The 20,402-nt window shown below is 30.0% G+C and overlaps 2 long non-coding RNA genes across 3 annotated transcripts; one reads left to right on the forward strand and one right to left on the reverse strand.

The window, feature by feature from the left end:
- The first annotated feature begins 310 nt into the window (after positions 1-310).
- LOC134247676 (uncharacterized) lies at positions 311-5,036 on the forward strand. Its single transcript, XR_009987908.1, has 5 exons — positions 311-507; positions 846-917; positions 1,730-1,818; positions 2,113-2,240; positions 3,844-5,036. It is a non-coding gene; the product is annotated as an uncharacterized LOC134247676 (long non-coding RNA).
- Positions 5,037-11,464: 6,428 nt separating this feature from the next.
- LOC134247677 (uncharacterized) lies at positions 11,465-16,917 on the reverse strand. 2 transcript variants are annotated; one of them, XR_009987909.1, is made up of 4 exons: positions 16,461-16,915; positions 16,052-16,123; positions 14,729-14,856; positions 11,465-13,151 (listed from the first exon to the last, which is right to left on the reverse strand). It is a non-coding gene; the product is annotated as an uncharacterized LOC134247677 (long non-coding RNA). The 2 variants fall into 2 exon arrangements; XR_009987910.1 differs by lacking the exon at positions 11,465-13,151 and adding an exon at positions 13,602-14,327 and having other exon boundaries at positions 16,461-16,917.
- Between the last annotated feature and the right edge of the window lie 3,485 nt (positions 16,918-20,402).

The raw sequence follows: 20,402 nt of genomic DNA on the forward strand, positions 1-20,402 counted from the left end.
GATTTTTTTTTACTGAAAACAATGAAAACCTTGATTTTTTACTGAAAACAATAACAAAAATAACACACATGGTTTATATACCTTTACTGTAAGGGCCCTGTGCATCAATACGTTTTACCTGCGTTTTTATACCTGTTGCATCATCTGTAAGCACCGTGTGCAAAAAATTAGGGTCGTGTGCAAAAATATGTTGGACTTACCTTTTGATCTTACTGTGTACGTCTTTGTACACTATCTAGTCAGCGAGCTTACCTATGCATTATGACGTCATCCATTTCATTTTCACTTTTGTTTCTAAGAAGTGAACTTAGATTTTCAGAAAATGTAGGACTATCTTTCGTTTTTCCTCTCTTTTACTATGATGATTTTCCTGCTGTGAAGCTTTTCTTGTATAAAGCTCAATTTCTCTCTGACCACGGAAGTAAACATCCTGATGCATTCTTGTCATGTGAATGTTGAGAGCGTGTTCATTTTTGAAATCTCCTTTCTGACAGACCTATTCCACAGGTAAGTTTGTCTTATTTTTGTTTACATTTCCTATGAAGGTCATCTTTGTATTTAACTATGATTTATATGTAAAGTTCTATTTTAAATGTAAATGCTGTATCTATCCTCATTTCATGGATTTACAGTTGTATAACCAGTGCATGTAACTCAGAGTGCATTTAATATTTCTATGATGGGTCATTCTATAATTGAATTTAAATCAGAAAAATGTTCACTAAATGTTGGTAAAATACATGGTATCTTTTACATTTCTGTCCCTTTTGTCTGTAAATTATTGCTTTACTTACATTGTAAAATGAGGTTAATTTGTGTATCACTGAATTGTATGATTTTTTCAGGATCAGCTGAGATGTTATTTCACTGGATTATTTAATGGATAGGCTTATTGGGCATATATTTGGATATCTCTGGTAAGTTTTTCTTGTTTTTTAATTTTTACATTTCCTATGAAGGTCATCTTTGCATGTAAGCATGATTATATGGTTAATTTAATTACTGTGTAATACTTATGTGATCTGTTGTCTCTAACTTGCATTCATATTACCACACCCTTATTTAGGGTCGTGTGCAAAAATATACCTTTTACCTGCGTTTTCTTATATACCTGTTTGCATCATATGTAAAGGACCGTGTGCAAAAAAATTAGGGTCGTGTGCAAAAAATAGGTTGGACTTACCTATGCATTGTGACGTCATCCACTGTATAAATACAATGTGATTATGACGTCACGTTTTCATTCACAGTCAAAGCCTAGCCAGTTCAAACAGCGAGCTTACCTATGCATTGTGACGTCATAAACTTGGCAGTGACGTCATGTTAGTCCTTCACAGCCTCGGTGGCTGCTTATTTTGACTTGCATTTAAGCATGATTATATGGTTTAATTTAATTACTGTGTAATACTTATGTGATCTGATATCTCTAACTTACATTCATATAAACACACCCTTATTTAACCTAAAATATATCAAGGGATCTTCAGAATATTAATAAGTCCTATTGTATAAATTATATGATATAATTTCATAATTCATTATGTATGTTACCCATGGCCATGGAATTCAGACTTACTAAATGGTGATCAAAGAGATATTAGGATTGTTATAACAGAAAAGTAAAAATCTACAAAAGATTAATCATAATAGCCATTTACTTTTTGTTTTGATTCTAAATATGTGTGATATATGGCATACATATATTTTCATTTTCACTTTTGTTTCTTAGTAATGAGCTTTTCAAAAAATGAAGGACTACATGTTGTACTGTGATGATGCTAAAAAAAAAATGTATTTTTCTGTATGCAGTACTGACAGGTATTAAACAAAATTGAATCTGCTGTTAATAAAAAGTCTTCTAGTGTCTAAATAATTAATCTGATAATCATTTTATTTGTGATATTAATACAGTAGTTGTGCTTGTTTATTATCTATAGATAACATGATGAACTTTTCTCATCTGGAGTTAATGTTAAAAACAATTTTTCGAGATTAAAAACAAATTTTTTTATGATCTTTTTTTTTGGCATTGTACATGTTTGTTCAGGTTTTAAACATGCATTGTTTAATGCAGTACTCTGTCATATTAACAAAATGGTTTTATTTTTACAGTCATCAACATGGAAGATAAGTTTTGTTCCTAACCATCTATAATCAATTCTCTATGAAGTTCAGACTGTCTGCCCTTCCTTTGGAAATACACAGTTAGTCAACCAACATAGAAACACACAAACTTGAAGGTAAAGTTGCAATGAGATACAATTGTAATTTTTATTTATTTATTTATTTATTTACATATGCATTTTTATATTTTTGAATTGATAAGTAAATGATATATGATTTTTTAAATAAAGAGGGCTTGGTGGTCATGGTCATGTTTAAACTATTTTGATATCCTTTAGAAGAAGAAGAAAAAGGCATAAAAATTCATGATCAAATTTTTAAAACTAAAAAGTATGAAATTTTTCTTTGCCAAATGATAGTTAACAGATGAAGATAGCATATTTATAGAATAAGTTAAATATGGCTAATTTGTTAACCCCCAGCTTCCTTAAATGCATAGTTGGTAAAGATAGGAAGTTTTGACTTGAATTGTTGATGAATTCTGAATTTTCCATTTAATATTAACATTATATCAAAGGGAAAGAATACTATAATGTGGCTCATTAGGATGACCAGAAAAGAAATCTTAATGACCCTCTTGACTATGTATAAAGATTTTAACCTTATAACTGATGTAAGATGATCTGATTGTGTGGAAATAAAATTTCCTGGTGTTTCTACTACCCAAGATCTTCTTATGAGTGTATGGGACTGCTGTAAACCTTCTGTTTATAAAAATAATACCTTGGAGCATGACACTTTATTCATAAGAGGTACTTTCAATATCATTTCTATGAGTTTGTGTTCTTTTTTTTTAATAATCTAGTGTCATATCTCCTTTAACCTCATTAATATGTATGCTTCCAAAATCTTAGATCTGTCTGTATAGTTTCTTCAGCTCTTTAAACACAAATACCCTGATTCAATCTTTTGAGGTAAACATCATAGAGACATCATAGATGATTATCAGAGTGTATATATCACAATCTTGACCATAAGGTCAATTTAAATGGTCAAAGGCACAACAAATGAAAGTGAAAACTTTTCTTTTTTTATCAGAATACATAATTTTGTAATAAACAAACACTGGAAAGTTACTCTCATAATGAGCCTTAATGTCTTCCAAGAGTTCAGTTTGGACTTCCTCCATTAATCCTTGTAGTTCAGTTTGGACTTCCTCTTGTATCTTGTAATCCTTGTATCTCCAATGGTTTTGTGGGCTAAAAATCATGTGTCTTTAACAATCTTTTTTTTCTGACAACTGTTTTCTCTTATCATCTATAAACTTGACTTCTTCTCTAGTCAAAGGTCTTTCAGTGTAATCCAAGTAATTCTCACCCTCTTTTGGTAATAAATGGTTATATTCTTCATTGGCTTCTTTTGAAATCAATGGTCTTTCTATGTAATCTCTGACAACATTAGGATCACCCTTTTCTGGACATAATTGGTTATATTCTTCTTGAGAAATGATCTCAATAGTGCCATCTTTTTTTATTTTAACTGGTATACCTCTGTCTACATCTTTCTCTGAAAGAATTCTCTCTCCAAACTGAATTTTACTCATTCCTTTAGTCTTTTCTTTACTAGAGGTGTTACCCATGGTTAATATGAAAAGTCAAAATCTTATGTTACAACTTGTATTTATACCCTTTTCGTCTATATTTAGAATTCCATCAAGCTTATATTACATTACATTTTTTTTTTCAACTAAGACATTATTTTTTTTTTTTATTTTTTCAGGATTCTCTAGTGAGGGCTTATGGAAATGATCTATGTCTACTCTTAGAATGGTGAAAGACTATCAGATTATGCAAAGACTAACAGAATATCCTCTCTTGGAACACTGAAACAAGAAAACCAAACTTAAGAGGATGGTGGATTTAAGAAGAACATAGATAAATATGATTTCCAACGAATTTAACCAGTACGATCATAGACTGTGGTTAACAGGATGACAAAGAAAGGACCCAGGATTGTATCTTTCACTGTCAGACACTGACTATGGATAAAGTGTAATCATTTATCAAACTGAGATCTAGTCAAATCAAGTATTGAAAATATGATTTTCTGATAGCATGAGCTCTTTAAAAACTAATTCTCACGGACCTCAAAGTATCTGAATGTGACTTTTATTTTTACCAATTCATATTGAAGACTGTTGTTATGTATGGGAATTACACATTTAAACCTTTTATTTTTCATCTAATTTTTACAACCCCTATAAATTACACAGATATCCTGATGCTGGATTTAATGTTATTATTTAACTTTCCTGGAATTGTAAATATATTTTGTTTGTGTATGTATCATGTTTAATTTTGAATTTAAAATTGGTCTCAATAAGACCCCCAATAAAGATGCAACTGTCTTATAATCTGTGGTTTAATAATATCTTGAATATCTTTATCATACCATATTCATCATACTAATTACATATAGAATGGTTGTAGGAATACACTTAGTTTTATAGGACACTTTGTCAGGGTCAAAGCATGAGATAATTGAGATAACTACCTTTGACAATAATTTGTAACCTGCAAAATTCACATCATAAGTAAAGAAAGATTCGGAGATTTTCTATAGATTTTTGGATCATTTTCTCCTGGATAAAATTTAGTTGTTGTAACTTTAACATTTTGTGATAACCTAAAGACTTTATATCAGCTCTATTGGGTGGCATAGCATATTCTTTGGAAAGAATTGAAATGTTAATCATATGCACTATGTTCAAGGATGTTTAAAGACTATTACTATGTAATACCTTAGAATTCTGTAAAAATTTTATTATCACTGCGTAGATAAAGACTGGTTAGGATAATTTATGTTTTGAAATAAGGTTTAGGGAAAAAAGTCAAGAATGTGGATATGACTTTTATTCATATGGTGCAGTACAGCAACTCTGGTGATTTACATACCTTCAGTCATGAATACATGTAGATAGGTATTGGAAAGACTCCTCTACATTTTGAAATTTTTAATTCAAAAGTATAGATTTTTTTTTTTAAGTTTGAAAGATTAGATGGTAGCATATCATTTGCTTGTGAATTAAAAAATAAATCCAAACATATACATCTTTGGATGATAATTGTAGAATTTTATCAATTCTTGGACTTCGGTCTTGATATCATCCTTTAATGTCCTTAAAATTTTAATGACTGTCTTTTAGTTTTAGTTGAATTAGTTTCTTTTCTACATGTGAAAATGACATCATCCAAAGAAGTTCTTCATCTGCATGTTATATGAAGAAGACAATTTTCATCACAGTGAAAGAGATTGTTTTGTTAAACATAATGCATTGATGCACAAATATACTTTTAGATTTTTAATAGCTAGGGTTCATATTTTTTAATATGGAATGCTAAGTACTGTTGATTTCAATTTTTTGTGAACAAAGTCATACTTGTAGAAAAAAAATATACATGATGTGTTAGAAAAGCATGTGTAAACCTGATGACTTTATAATTGCTGATTAAATCAATTATGAGTTTCATCTTTGTTACATTGTAAACTTTCTAAGTAGGGCACACATCAGAAACTCTTAAAATTCTGAGTATCAGGGTTTAACACAACAATTCCAAATGATTTTTGGACGCTTTTTATGTATCAAAAAAAGACAAAACAGAATGTTTGTTCACAGATGTTCCAATGGAAAACAACCACGAAGAAATGATTTGAAATGTTCTTCATGTGATTCATGTAAAATGTATTTTAAAATTGTACCCTAACATTTATCTTTTGCATAAATACATTTTTTGTTGAGAATTTCTCATAACTTTGAAAAAAAAAAGTAGTCTTATTGTATAATATGGTTAACTTAAAATTTTGTAGACTTAAAAGTTGTACATGATGTGTTACACATCTTACATATGTAACCATTTCATTTCAGGGCATTCAGCATATATTGTGGTTTTGTCTTAAATTTGTTTGTTCATGTAATCAATAATTTGAGAATACTCAAATTAGGTAATGCATGAGAGAATAGGCAAGAAAATCAGGTTTAAGAAATGGTTTTTACTATTTATAAGGGGTTAATCTATATATTGAATCTATAAGTACATTTAGTCTATACATTTAAGGTATTTGTGCATGAAATAAACTTACATTTTAGCATTTTAAGAAAATTGTAAACATTGCTTTAGCCAGTTTTAAAAAATGATTAGATTCACTGTCAGCATGTTATTTCTTGTAAAATAAATGAGAAAACAAACAATTTTATTTGAGTCAGTTTTTTTTTTAATGTAAATAAGAAACATTGGAAGTTGGGAATATTTCACAAAGTTGATTGAATATAATACTCACTAGGACAGTTGGAGTATTATGATTTTACCCTAAAGGACACCATTTTAAATTTCAATATACAAATCATGATTAGTCATGCAGTATAAAGTTTACACTTGCCAAAAAGTAAATGGTATCTCTATTCAGGGTCAATCCAAAGGAATGAAAACAATGTTTCTTTCTATGTATCAAATTTAAAGGATTTCTTGCAATAATTTCACTGTGTTCCTGTTCTGTTTTCTTTCTATGTATGGATAACCCTAACCTGTTCAATCAGAATACAAGAAGTAAATAAATTATGTCAAATGAAGAAAGTGCACAGCAGAAATTTACATGAATTGAACAGAGAATTCTGAGTTTCCCTCAAATATGACACAAAGTGATGTAAATTTAAAAGAAAATGTGGATCCATCTTATGATTGAGACTAGTACATATTATGAATGATGGGCACTATGACCATTAGAATGACATTACATTGATTCAATTATATGGACAGCTCTTAATCCATACAGTCAAAATGGAGGAAATATTTTTCTTTATAGGCATAAAGTAAGAAACACTCACACAATTCATCAGAATTTTACTCTTTAAAGAAAAGGAGCCTTACTTGCTTTGTTGAGTTGACATTCCTATTTTTTGTCTTTGGTAGGTACACTGATGGTTTCCTTGACTATAATGAGAACTTTTTATTTAAAAGTCCTCAGATTGTCCTGATATTTTGGTTAAAATATCTGCATGACATCAAATAATTTGTTCATACAAAGAAATAAAAGATTTTCCAGGTTTCTTCTTTTTTTGGGGGTCAAATTAAAAAGTGTCCAACTAATATATCCAACATATAATACAAGATAATCATCCAAGTTACACAAAGGTAAATAAATGACATTTTTAAGGTTTTAGTCAAAAGATCAAAGTGAGAAGGATATTTAATAGTTTGGTTAATATTCATCAAACTCCATGGATAGATTAATTAAACAAGCTTCATAAATTTTGATTTTCAGGTAAAAGATTAGCATAATTTTTGCTATACCATTGTTGTCCATGAATATCTAAACAACTCTATTGATTTTTCAGGTTAAGGGTCAATGTGTTCCTACTACAGTAAAACTTCATTAATATAAGGATATCAGGGTGATTCGTTTATTTGTTAGAAATTAGTTATAAAATCTCCCACTCTTTCTATAATATATAAGTGAATGTGCTCCTTAATTTTAAAGAATTTTACAACCAAATCATATACTGACTTTCAATCCTTCAAAACACAATATAAATTGAATCTTGATATTAATACTTTTAGGCTTTCAGACTTATAGGATTTCAATCTTAAAAACTTTCAGACTTTTAATCTTTAAAAGCATTTAATCATGAGGACTGATTATTTATCTAGTAAGTCTTGTCTTTATGTAATTAAGATCAGTCTTTAGTTATTCAAAATTTTCATTTTTGTAAAACCAAATTGTGAAAGTACGGTGTTTATGTAATCTTCTTAATGTTTATCTAAAATTATTGGATTTTAATACGGTCAAATATAATTTGTGATGATCAAAATTTCCAACTGAATTCAAAGACAAACTGCCTGACCAATATATATCTAAAGTTTCAACTCCATACAATCTTGAATATCCCTAGATATCAATACATTTATTCAGCATTAGCTATCATCCGTAAAATAACCTAAGGAACACTTTTATCGTAACTTTAAAAAACATGAAATTTCTCATGCAATTTTAAAGAATCTTTGTTATAAGGGATATTAGAGGCAAAGGATCCATAAATTTCCAAGTAGCAATATTTTAAAACTACATATCCACATTGAATTGATGATCATTTGAAGATCCCTTTTCTTGATAACTCATGAAATTTCATGTAGATAGTGACTATAATGTGTAATTAATCTTCATGAAAAAAAAGATGGTGTTAAGTTAGCCACACCCAACATCCAAGGGAGAGGGAAGGGGGTTGAACCCTTTTGTCCAGGATACATGAATTTTAAAGGTTTAAAAAAAAATTATAAAATTATATCAAATTTATAAGGTTAATATTTTTTAAGTTTTGTTTTTATTAAAAAGAAAATTTGAAAGTTAAATAAAAACAAAACTTAAAAAATATTAACTATATTTTTTAAGTTTTGTTTTTATTAAAAAGAAAATTTGAAAGTTAAATAAAAACAAAACTTAAAAAATATTAACCTTATAAATTTGATATAATTTTATAATTTTTTTTTTAAACCTTTAAAATTCATGTATCCTGGACAAAAGGGTTCAACCCCCTTCCCTCTCCCTTGGATGTTGGGTGTGGCTAACTTAACACCATCTTTTTTTTCATGAAGATTAATTACACATTATAGTCACTATCTACATGAAATTTCATGAGTTATCAAGAAAAGGGATCTTCAAATGATCATCAATGAAATCACATAAAGAACATCAATGTGGATATGTAGTTTTAAAATATTGCTACTTGGAAATTTATGGATCCTTTGCCTCTAATATCCCTTATAACAAAGATTCTTTAAAATTGCATGAGAAATTTCATGTTTTTTAAAGTTACGATAAAAGTGTTCCTTAGGTTATTTTACGGATGATAGCTAATGCTGAATAAATGTATTGATATCTAGGGATATTCAAGATTGTATGGAGTTGAAACTTTAGATATATATTGGTCAGGCAGTTTGTCTTTGAATTCAGTTGGAAATTTTGATCATCACAAATTATATTTGACCGTATTAAAATCCAATAATTTTAGATAAACATTAAGAAGATTACATAAACACCGTACTTTCACAATTTGGTTTTACAAAAATGAAAATTTTGAATAACTAAAGACTGATCTTAATTACATAAAGACAAGACTTACTAGATAAATAATCAGTCCTCATGATTAAATGCTTTTAAAGATTAAAAGTCTGAAAGTTTTTAAGATTGAAATCCTATAAGTCTGAAAGCCTAAAAGTATTAATATCAAGATTCAATTTATATTGTGTTTTGAAGGATTGAAAGTCAGTATATGATTTGCTTTTAAAATTCTTTAAAATTAAGGAGCACATTCACTGATATATCATAGAAAAGAGTGGGAGATTTTATAACTAATTTCTGACAAATAAACGAATCACCATATCCTTATATTAATGAAGTTTTACTGTAGTAGGAACACAGTGACCCTTAACCTGAAAAATCAATAGAGTTGTTTAGATATTCATGGACAACAATGGTATAGCAAAAATTGTGCTAATCTTTTACCTGAAAATCAAAATTTATGAAGCTTGTTTAATTAATCTATCCATGGAGTTTGATGAATATTAACCAAACTATTAAATATCCTTCTCACTTTGATCTTTTGACTAAAACCTTAAAAATGTCATTTATTTACCTTTGTGTAACTTGGATGATTATCTTGTATTATATGTTGGATATATTAGTTGGACACTTTTTAATTTGACCCCCAAAAAAAGAAGAAACCTGGAAAATCTTTTATTTCTTTGTATGAACAAATTATTTGATGTCATGCAGTTATTTTAACCAAAATATCAGGACAATCTGAGGACTTTTAAATAAAAAGTTCTCATTATAGTCAAGGAAACCATCAGTGTACCTACCAAAGACAAAATAGGAATGTCAACTCAACAAAGCAAGTAAGGCTCCTTTTCTTTAAAGAGTAAAATTCTGATGAATTGGGTGTTTCTTACTTTATGCCTATAAAGAAAAATATTTCCTCCATTTTGACTGTATGGATTAAGAGCTGTCCATATAATTGAATCAATGTAATGTCATTCTAATGGTCATAGTGCCCATCATTCATAATATGTACTAGTCTCAATCATAAGATGGATCCACATTTTCTTTTAAATTTACATCACTTTGTGTCATATTTGAGGGAAACTCAGAATTCTCTGTTCAATTCATGTAAATTTCTGCTGTGCACCTTCTTCATTTGACATGATTTATTTACTTCTTGTATTCTGATTGAACAGGTTAGGGTTATCCATACATAGAAAGAAAACAGAACAGGAACACAGTGAAATTATTGCAAGAAATCCTTTAAATTTGATACATAGAAAGAAACATTGTTTTCATTCCTTTGGATTGACCCTGAATAGAGATACCATTTACTTTTTGGCAAGTGTAAACTTTATACTGCATGACTAATCATGATTTGTATATTGAAATTTAAAATGGTGTCCTTTAGGGTAAAATCATAATACTCCAACTGTCCTAGTGAGTATTATATTCAATCAACTTTGTGAAATATTCCCAACTTCCAATGTTTCTTATTTACATAAAAAAAAAAACTGACTCAAATAAAATTGTTTGTTTTCTCATTTATTTTACAAGAAATAACATGCTGACAGTGAATCTAATCATTTTTTAAAACTGGCTAAAGCAATGTTTACAATTTTCTTAAAATGCTAAAATGTAAGTTTATTTCATGCACAAATACCTTAAATGTATAGACTAAATGTACTTATAGATTCAATACATAGATTAACCCCTTATAAATAGTAAAAACCATATCTTAAACCTGATTTTCTTGCCTATTCTCTCATGCATTACCTAATTTGAGTATTCTCAAATTATTGATTACATGAACAAACAAATTTAAGACAAAACCACAATATATGCTGAATGCCCTGAAATGAAATGGTTACATATGTAAGATGTGTAACACATCATGTACAACTTTTAAGTCTACAAAATTTTAAGTTAACCATATTATACAATAAGACTACTTTTTTTTTTCAAAGTTTTGAGAAATTCTCAACAAAAATGTATTTATGCAAAAGATAAATGATAGGGTACAATTTTAAAATACATTTTACATGAATCACATGAAGAACATTTCAAATCATTTCTTCGTGGTTGTTTTCCATTGGAACATCTGTGAACAAACATTCTGTTTTGTCTTTTTTTGATACATAAAAAGCGTCCAAAAATCATTTGGAATTGTTGTGTCAAACCCTGATACTCAGAATTTTAAGAGTTTCTGATGTGTGCCCTACTTAGAAAGTTTACAATGTAACAAAGATGAAACTCATAATTGATTTAATCAGCAATTATAAAGTCATCAGGTTTAGACATGCTTTTCTAACACATCATGTACATTTTTTTTCTACAAGTATGACTTTGTTCACAAAAAATTGAAATCAACAGTACTTAGCATTCCATATTAAGAAATATGAACCCTAGCTATTAGAAATCTAAAAGTATATTTGTGCATCAATGCATTATGTTTAACAAAACAATCTCTTTCACTGTGATGAAAATTGTCTTCTTCATATAACATGCAGATGAAGAACTTCTTTGGATGATGTCATTTTCACATGTAGAAAAGAAACTAATTCAACTAAAACTAAAAGACAGTCATTAAAATTTTAAGGACATTAAAGGATGATATCAAGACCGAAGTCCAAGAATTGATAAAATTCTACAATTATCATCCAAGGATATATATGTTTGGATTTATTTTTTAATTCACAAGCAAATGATATGCTACCATCTAATCTTTCAAACTTAAAAAAAATCTATACTTTTGAATTAAAAATTTCAAAATGTAGAGGAGTCTTTCCAATACCTATCTACATGTATTTATGACTGAAGGTATGTAAATCACCAGAGTTGCTGTACTGCACCATATGAATAAAAGTCATATCCACATTCTTGACTTTTTTCCCTAAACCTTATTTCAAAACATAAATTATCCTAACCAGTCTTTATCTACGCAGTGATAATAAAATTTTTACAGAATTCTAAGGTATTACATAGTAATAGTCTTTAAACATCCTTGAACATAGTGCATATGATTAACATTTCAATTCTTTCCAAAGAATATGCTATGCCACCCAATAGAGCTGATATAAAGTCTTTAGGTTATCACAAAATGTTAAAGTTACAACAACTAAATCTTACCCAGGAGAAAATGATCCAAAAATCTATAGAAAATCTCCGAATCTTTCTTTACTTATGATGTGAATTTTGCAGGTTACAAATTATTGTCAAAGGTAGTTATCTCAATTATCTCATGCTTTGACCCTGACAAAGTGTCCTATAAAACTAAGTGTATTCCTACAACCATTCTATATGTAATTAGTATGATGAATATGGTATGATAAAGATATTCAAGATATTATTAAACCACAGATTATAAGACAGTTGCATCTTTATTGGGGGTCTTATTGAGACCAATTTTAAATTCAAAATTAAACATGATACATACACAAACAAAATATATTTACAATTCCAGGAAAGTTAAATAATAACATTAAATCCAGCATCTGGATATATGTGTAATTTATAGGGGTTGTAAAAATTAGATGAAAAATAAAAGGTTTAAATGTGTAATTCCCATACATAACAACAGTCTTCAATATGAATTGGTAAAAATAAAAGTCACATTCAGATACTTTGAGGTCCGTGAGAATTAGTTTTTAAAGAGCTCATGCTATCAGAAAATCATATTTTCAATACTTGATTTGACTAGATCTCAGTTTGATAAATGATTACACTTTATCCATAGTCAGTGTCTGACAGTGAAAGATACAATCCTGGGTCCTTTCTTTGTCATCCTGTTAACCACAGTCTATGATCGTACTGGTTAAATTCGTTGGAAATCATATTTATCTATGTTCTTCTTAAATCCACCATCCTCTTAAGTTTGGTTTTCTTGTTTCAGTGTTCCAAGAGAGGATATTCTGTTAGTCTTTGCATAATCTGATAGTCTTTTACCATTCTAAGAGTAGACATAGATCATTTCCATAAGCCCTCACTAGAGAATCCTGAAAAATAAAAAAAAAATGTCTTAGTTGAAAAAAAAAATGTAATGTAATATAAGCTTGATGGAATTCTAAATATAGACAAAAAAGGGTATAAATACAAGTTATAACATAAGATTTTGACTTTTCATATTAACCATGGGTAACACCTCTAGTAAAGAAAAGACTAAAGGAATGAGTAAAATTCAGTTTGGAGAGAGAATTCTTTCAGAGAAAGATGTAGACAGAGGTATACCAGTTAAAATAAAAAAAGATGGCACTATTGAGATCATTTCTCAAGAAGAATATAACCAATTATGTCCAGAAAAGGGTGATCCTAATGTCGTCAGAGATTACATAGAAAGACCATTGATTTCAAAAGAAGCCAATGAAGAATATAACCATTTATTACCAAAAGAGGGTGAGAATTACTTGGATTACACTGAAAGACCTTTGACTAGAGAAGAAGTCAAGTTTATAGATGATAAGAGAAAACAGTTGTCAGAAAAAAAAAGATTGTTAAAGACACATGATTTTTAGCCCACAAAACCATTGGAGATACAAGGATTACAAGATACAAGGATTAATGGAGGAAGTCCAAACTGAACTCTTGGAAGACATTAAGGCTCATTATGAGAGTAACTTTCCAGTGTTTGTTTATTACAAAATTATGTATTCTGATTAAAAAAAAGAAAAGTTTTCACTTTCATTTGTTGTGCCTTTGACCATTTAAATTGACCTTATGGTCAAGATTGTGATATATACACTCTGATAACCATCTATGATGTCTCTATGATGTTTACCTCAAAAGATTGAATCAGGGTATTTGTGTTTAAAGAGCTGAAGAAACTATACAGACAGATCTAAGATTTTGGAAGCATACATATTAATGAGGTTAAAGGAGATATGACACTAGATTATTAAAAAGAAAGAACACAAACTCATAGAAATGATATTGAAAGTACCTTTTATGAATAAAGTGTCATGCTCCAAGGTATTATTTTTATAAACAGAAGGTTTACAGCAGTCCCATACACTCATAAGAAGATCTTGGGTAGTAGAAACACCAGGAAATTTTATTTCCACACAATCAGATCATCTTACATCAGTTATAAGGTTAAAATCTTTATACATAGTCAAGAGGGTCATTAAGATTTCTTTTCTGGTCATCCTAATGAGCCACATTATAGTATTCTTTCCCTTTGATATAATGTTAATATTAAATGGAAAATTCAGAATTCATCAACAATTCAAGTCAAAACTTCCTATCTTTACCAACTATGCATTTAAGGAAGCTGGGGGTTAACAAATTAGCCATATTTAACTTATTCTATAAATATGCTATCTTCATCTGTTAACTATCATTTGGCAAAGAAAAATTTCATACTTTTTAGTTTTAAAAATTTGATCATGAATTTTTATGCCTTTTTCTTCTTCTTCTAAAGGATATCAAAATAGTTTAAACATGACCATGACCACCAAGCCCTCTTTATTTAAAAAATCATGTATCATTTACTTATCAATTCAAAAATATAAAAATGCATATGTAAATAAATAAATAAATAAATAAAAATTACAATTGTATCTCATTGCAACTTTACCTTCAAGTTTGTGTGTTTCTATGTTGGTTGACTAACTGTGTATTTCCAAAGGAAGGGCAGACAGTCTGAACTTCATAGAGAATTGATTATAGATGGTTAGGAACAAAACTTATCTTCCATGTTGATGACTGTAAAAATAAAACCATTTTGTTAATATGACAGAGTACTGCATTAAACAATGCATGTTTAAAACCTGAACAAACATGTACAATGCCAAAAAAAAGGATCATGAAAATATTTGTTTTTAATCTCGAAAAATTGTTTTTAACATTAACTCCAGATGAGAAAAGTTCATCATGTTATCTATAGATAATAAACAAGCACAACTACTGTATTAATATCACAAATAAAATGATTATCAGATTAATTATTTAGACACTAGAAGACTTTTTATTAACAGCAGATTCAATTTTGTTTAATACCTGTCAGTACTGCATACAGAAAAATACATTATTTTTTTTGCATCATCACAGTACAACATGTAGTCCTTCATTTTTTGAAAAGCTCATTACCAAGAAACAAAAGTGAAAATGAAAATATATGTATGCCATATATCACACATATTTAGAATCAAAACAAAAAGTAAATGGCTATTATGATTAATCTTTTGTAGATTTTTACTTTTCTGTTATAACAATCCTAATATCTCTTTGATCACCATTTAGTAAGTCTGAATTCCATGGCCATGGGTAACATACATAATGAATTATGAAATTATGTCATATAATTTATACAATAGGACTTATTAATATTCTGAAGATCCCTTGATATATTTTAGGTTAAATAAGGGTGTGTTTATATGAATGTAAGTTAGAGATATCAGATCACATAAGTATTACACAGTAATTAAATTAAACCATATAATCATGCTTAAATGCAAGTCAAAATAAGCAGCCACCGAGGCTGTGAAGGACTAACATGACGTCACTGCCAAGTTTATGACGTCACAATGCATAGGTAAGCTCGCTGTTTGAACTGGCTAGGCTTTGACTGTGAATGAAAACGTGACGTCATAATCACATTGCATTTATACAGTGGATGACGTCACAATGCATAGGTAAGTCCAACTTATTTTTTGCACACGACCCTAATTTTTTTGCACACGGTCCTTTACAGATGATGCAAACAGGTATATAAGAAAACGCAGGTAAAAGGTATATTTTTGCACACGACCCTAAATAAGGGTGTGGTAATATGAATGTAAGTTAGAGACAACAGATCACATAAGTATTACACAGTAATTAAATTAACCATATAATCATGCTTAAATGCAAAGATGACCTTCATAGGAAATGTAAAAATTAAAAAACAAGAAAAACTTACCAGAGATATCCAAATATATGCCCAATAAGCCTATCCATTAAATAATCCAGTGAAATAACATCTCAGCTGATCCTGAAAAAATCATACAATTCAGTGATACACAATTAACCTCATTTTACAATGTAAGTAAAGCAATAATTTACAGACAAAAGGGACAGAAATGTAAAAGATACCATGTATTTTACCAACATTTAGTGGACATTTTTCTGATTTAAATTCAATTATAGAATGACCCATCATAGAAATATTAAATGCACTCTGAGTTACATGCACTGGTTATACAACTGTAAATCCATGAAATGAGGATAGATACAGCATTTACATTTAAAATAGAACTTTACATATAAATCATAGTTAAATACAAAGATGACCTTCATAGGAAATGTAAACAAAAATAAGACAAACTTACCTGTGGAATAGGTCTGTCAGAAAGGAGATTTCAAAAATGAACACGCTCTCAACATTCACATGACAAGAATGCATCAGGATGTTTACTTCCGTGGTCAGAGAGAAATTGAGCTTTATACAAGAAAAGCTTCACAGCAGGAAAATCATCATAGTAAAAGAGAGGAAAAACGAAAGATAGTCCTACATTTTCTGAAAATCTAAGTTCACTTCTTAGAAACAAAAGTGAAAATGAAACTTTAATTTTACAAGTGGATGACGTCATAATGCATAGGTAAGTTCGCTGACTAGATAGTGTACAAAGACGTACACAGTAAGATCAAAAGGTAAGTCCAACATATTTTTGCACACGACCCTAATTTTTTGCACACGGTGCTTACAGATGATGCAACAGGTATAAAAACGCAGGTAAAACGTATTGATGCACAGGGCCCTTACAGTAAAGGTATATAAACCATGTGTGTTATTTGTTATTGTTTTCAGTAAAAAATCCAGGTTGTTATTGTTTTCAGTAAAAAAAAATCCAGTTTGAACCTGGTTAGGTTAGGCTAGACTGTCTAGACTGTGAATGAAAAGTGTGACGTCATAATGACATTCTTGAAATGTTTTGCACACGGCCCCAAAGTATTTACCTGTATAGTTAGCATAAACAAAACGTAGTACCAACGTACCAATGTAAACACAGTGTAAACACCATATTTAGGGCTATGTACTGACCCACCTAGCCCCCCTAGGGTTAGGGTTAGGGTTAGGGTTAGGGTTAGTAGGGTTAGGGTTAGGGTTAGTAAGGTTAGGTTTAGGGTTAGGGAGTTAGGGTTAGTAAGGTTAGAGTTAGGGTTAGGGTTAGGGTTAGTAGGGTTAGGGTTAGGGGCGAGGGTTAGGGTTAGGGTTAGGGGATTAGGGTTAGTAGGGTTAGGGTTAGGGCTAGGGTTAGGGCTAGGGCTAGGGTTAGTAGGGTTAGGGTTAGGGCTCTCGTCTTGGTGTAAAATGTAACATAAATTTTCACTTTTTGTAACATAACCTTTCAAAAGTGTAAATTGTAACGTAACTTGTGTAAATTGTAACATAACTTGTGTAATTGTAACATAAGTATATACGAGGGTTAAAAATCGATCACTTTGATTTTATTGATTATTTCAACCCGAATTTACTCTGTTTTAAGATTTCTAACCCTCTGGGTTTCAGCTTTCTATTTTTATTATTAGCTGAGATAGTACTCACTTATGTTACATTTTACACAATTATTTACCAAATATTTTTATGTTTTTAATCCCTAAATTAAAATCATTTAAGTATTTAAAAGTTATAAATAAATATTTTTATATTGTTTTAGGGTAAAAATTATTGATTTTTACTAGAAATAAATCTGATATATGACCTCAAAGTTTATGTTACATCTTACACTTTCTAACCCTGGGGTTAGAACAAAATTATTGAAATTTATAGATTTTCACCGTTTAATGCTCTGGTGCACTTTTTATTGATATGTTTCCTCTTATAATGAAATATTAAATAGGAAAGAACAAGTTTTGACCTTAATATTTAAATCATTGGGTTATCAAATTATTTTTTCAAAAATAACACAGTATTTAGAGTCTCAAATGATAAATACGTGTAGAAGGAACAGGAAATAACATGTTTCTAATTGTATTTTTAAAATGTAACATGTTTTAAATTGTTCGCAACACTTAGTTTGTCAAAATATCAAGTCGCAACAAAAAATAAATGCATTAAGTGTTTTTAACATGTCGCGACATCATTTTTCCCATATATTTTGTCGAATACGTATAAAATTGAATTATACCACTTTATATTTGTACGGTTAACTTAGACGAAGAAAAAAAAAACCCTGATTTTACTTTAATTAACTGTATTTTTTAGAAATACAAGAAAAAAGTATATGCATAACCCTGGGGTTTGAAAGTGTAAAATGTAACATAAACATTTTTAAACATTTTGCACCGTAATAATTGTATTAAATTAGATTATGTTATGAATTCACAAAATTTAGCATAATTTTAATTGTTCGCAATACTCAGTAAGTCGAAAAATAATGCCGCAGCTGAACAAGAGATACTTAAGTGATTTCGAGATGTCGCGACTCCTAATTTGACAATTTTTTTTTGTCAAATAAATATTAACCTTAAAAGTTTTGGTTTATAATTGTACGGTTTACCTAAACGAAGGAAAATCAGTCTTGTTTCTACTTAAATTCCTTTATATCTAAGAAATTCAGGAGAAATGAATATTTGTTGGGACTTAATATTTTTTTTTTTTTTAAATGCTACTTACCTCTTTGCAGAGGTCATTTGAGAGGAAGCTGACAAATATTTCTTTTAATTTCAGGTTATTCATATTCAATGATGGTTGATTTTCCTGTAATATGAAATATAAAAAGATTTATAAGAACAAAACATCCAAAAGGGGAATGTATATTATAACCCTGGGGTAAGAAAGAGTAAAATGTATCTTAATCAATTTTTGAATATTATGTGCCATTGAAATTGAAAAAAGGTATAGTATGTAAGAAATAAACAAAATATATTATTTTGTCCTAGGATTAGCCTTAAGTGGTGGAGGGTTGGCATTAGGGTCAGTTGGCATTAAGGATAAGGTTCGTCTGCAGGGGCTAGGGTTAGGGCAAGGGTTAGGCATGAAAGGTGTAGGGATCATTAGGGTTAGGGTTAGGGTTAGGGTTAGGGCTAGGGCTAGGGCTAGGGCTAGGGTTAGGGCTAGGGCTAGGGCTAGGGCTAGGATTAACCTTAAGTGGTGGAGGGTTGGCATTAGGGTCAGGGTTGGCATTAGGGATGAGGATCGTCCGCAGGGGCTAGGGTCTGGGCTAGGGTTAGGCATAAGGGGTGTAGGGATAGCATTAGGGTTAGGGCTAGTCCTAAGGGTTAGCCTTAAGTGGTGGAGGGTTGGCATTAGGGTCAGGGTTGGCATTAGGGATAAGGTTCGTCTGCAAGGGTTAGGGATAGGGCTAGGGTTAGGCATAAGTGGTGTAGGGATAGCATTAGGGTTAGGGTTAGGATTAGGGCTAGGGTTCAGCCAATCAGAATCCAGCCTTTTTGATCACGTGATTTCTCTCAGCCAATCAAATCCTCGCCTATCTAGGCCCCTTATACTACTACTTTCCCATTATGAACAGATCGAGGAAAGTGGATTATCTGACGTCAGAATAAATTCATATGCTAATCGAGGCACTGTTGATACTTTCTAACTGACCAATCAGCTAAATGAGATGCGTTAGGACCAGAAAAATACTATGGAAATTTCATACTTGGAAAAGGATCGATTAACGTGGTTTCTGATAAATTTATTTTTATGGATTTAAGCCACTGATAAGACACGGATCTATGTACGATTTCTGAGATCACAGAAACAAATAATTGATTGATTAATGTACATAGTTTAAAGTTTTGTAAAGTGTTTGGTGGGTAATTCACTACCCGTTGGTCTACACGTATTTCCGAGTATCAGTGAGTATAAGTTTTTTGTGCATTTCTTAACCCAAAACCGTAAACACTGAGAATCCATGCGTATTATTACATGTACATGTAAGTATAATAAGCCTTTGCCGAAAATTACATTTGTAAAAGTGTGAAATGTAGAAAAGGATAAAAGGTAAATTGATCTAAACCACTGTCTATATAAAATGAAAACGTGTAGTAAACCAGCATGTTTTGTCGTTCTGTCATTGAATTGGACAATTGTTTTCGATAAGCAACTATGTGCGAAATAATAACATTGCCATATATTATCGTTGTCTTTTCTATTCTCACAAAAGAAAAATGCAAATATATATTTGCCGACTAGCCCATGAAGCATATCGGGGAGCCGGCAGTTTATTAAACTATAGTACATACATTTAACACAAAATATCTGTAACACACATCATATAACTTCTCATTTGATACAAAAATCCCTAATTCAATACATTATGGAT

The sequence above is a fragment of the Saccostrea cucullata genome, unplaced genomic scaffold (genome assembly GCF_032062105.1).
Source record: "Saccostrea cucullata isolate Sc308-1 unplaced genomic scaffold, CSIRO_AGI_Scuc_v1 ctg2119, whole genome shotgun sequence".
In the NCBI taxonomy this organism is placed as follows: domain Eukaryota; kingdom Metazoa; phylum Mollusca; class Bivalvia; order Ostreida; family Ostreidae; genus Saccostrea; species Saccostrea cuccullata.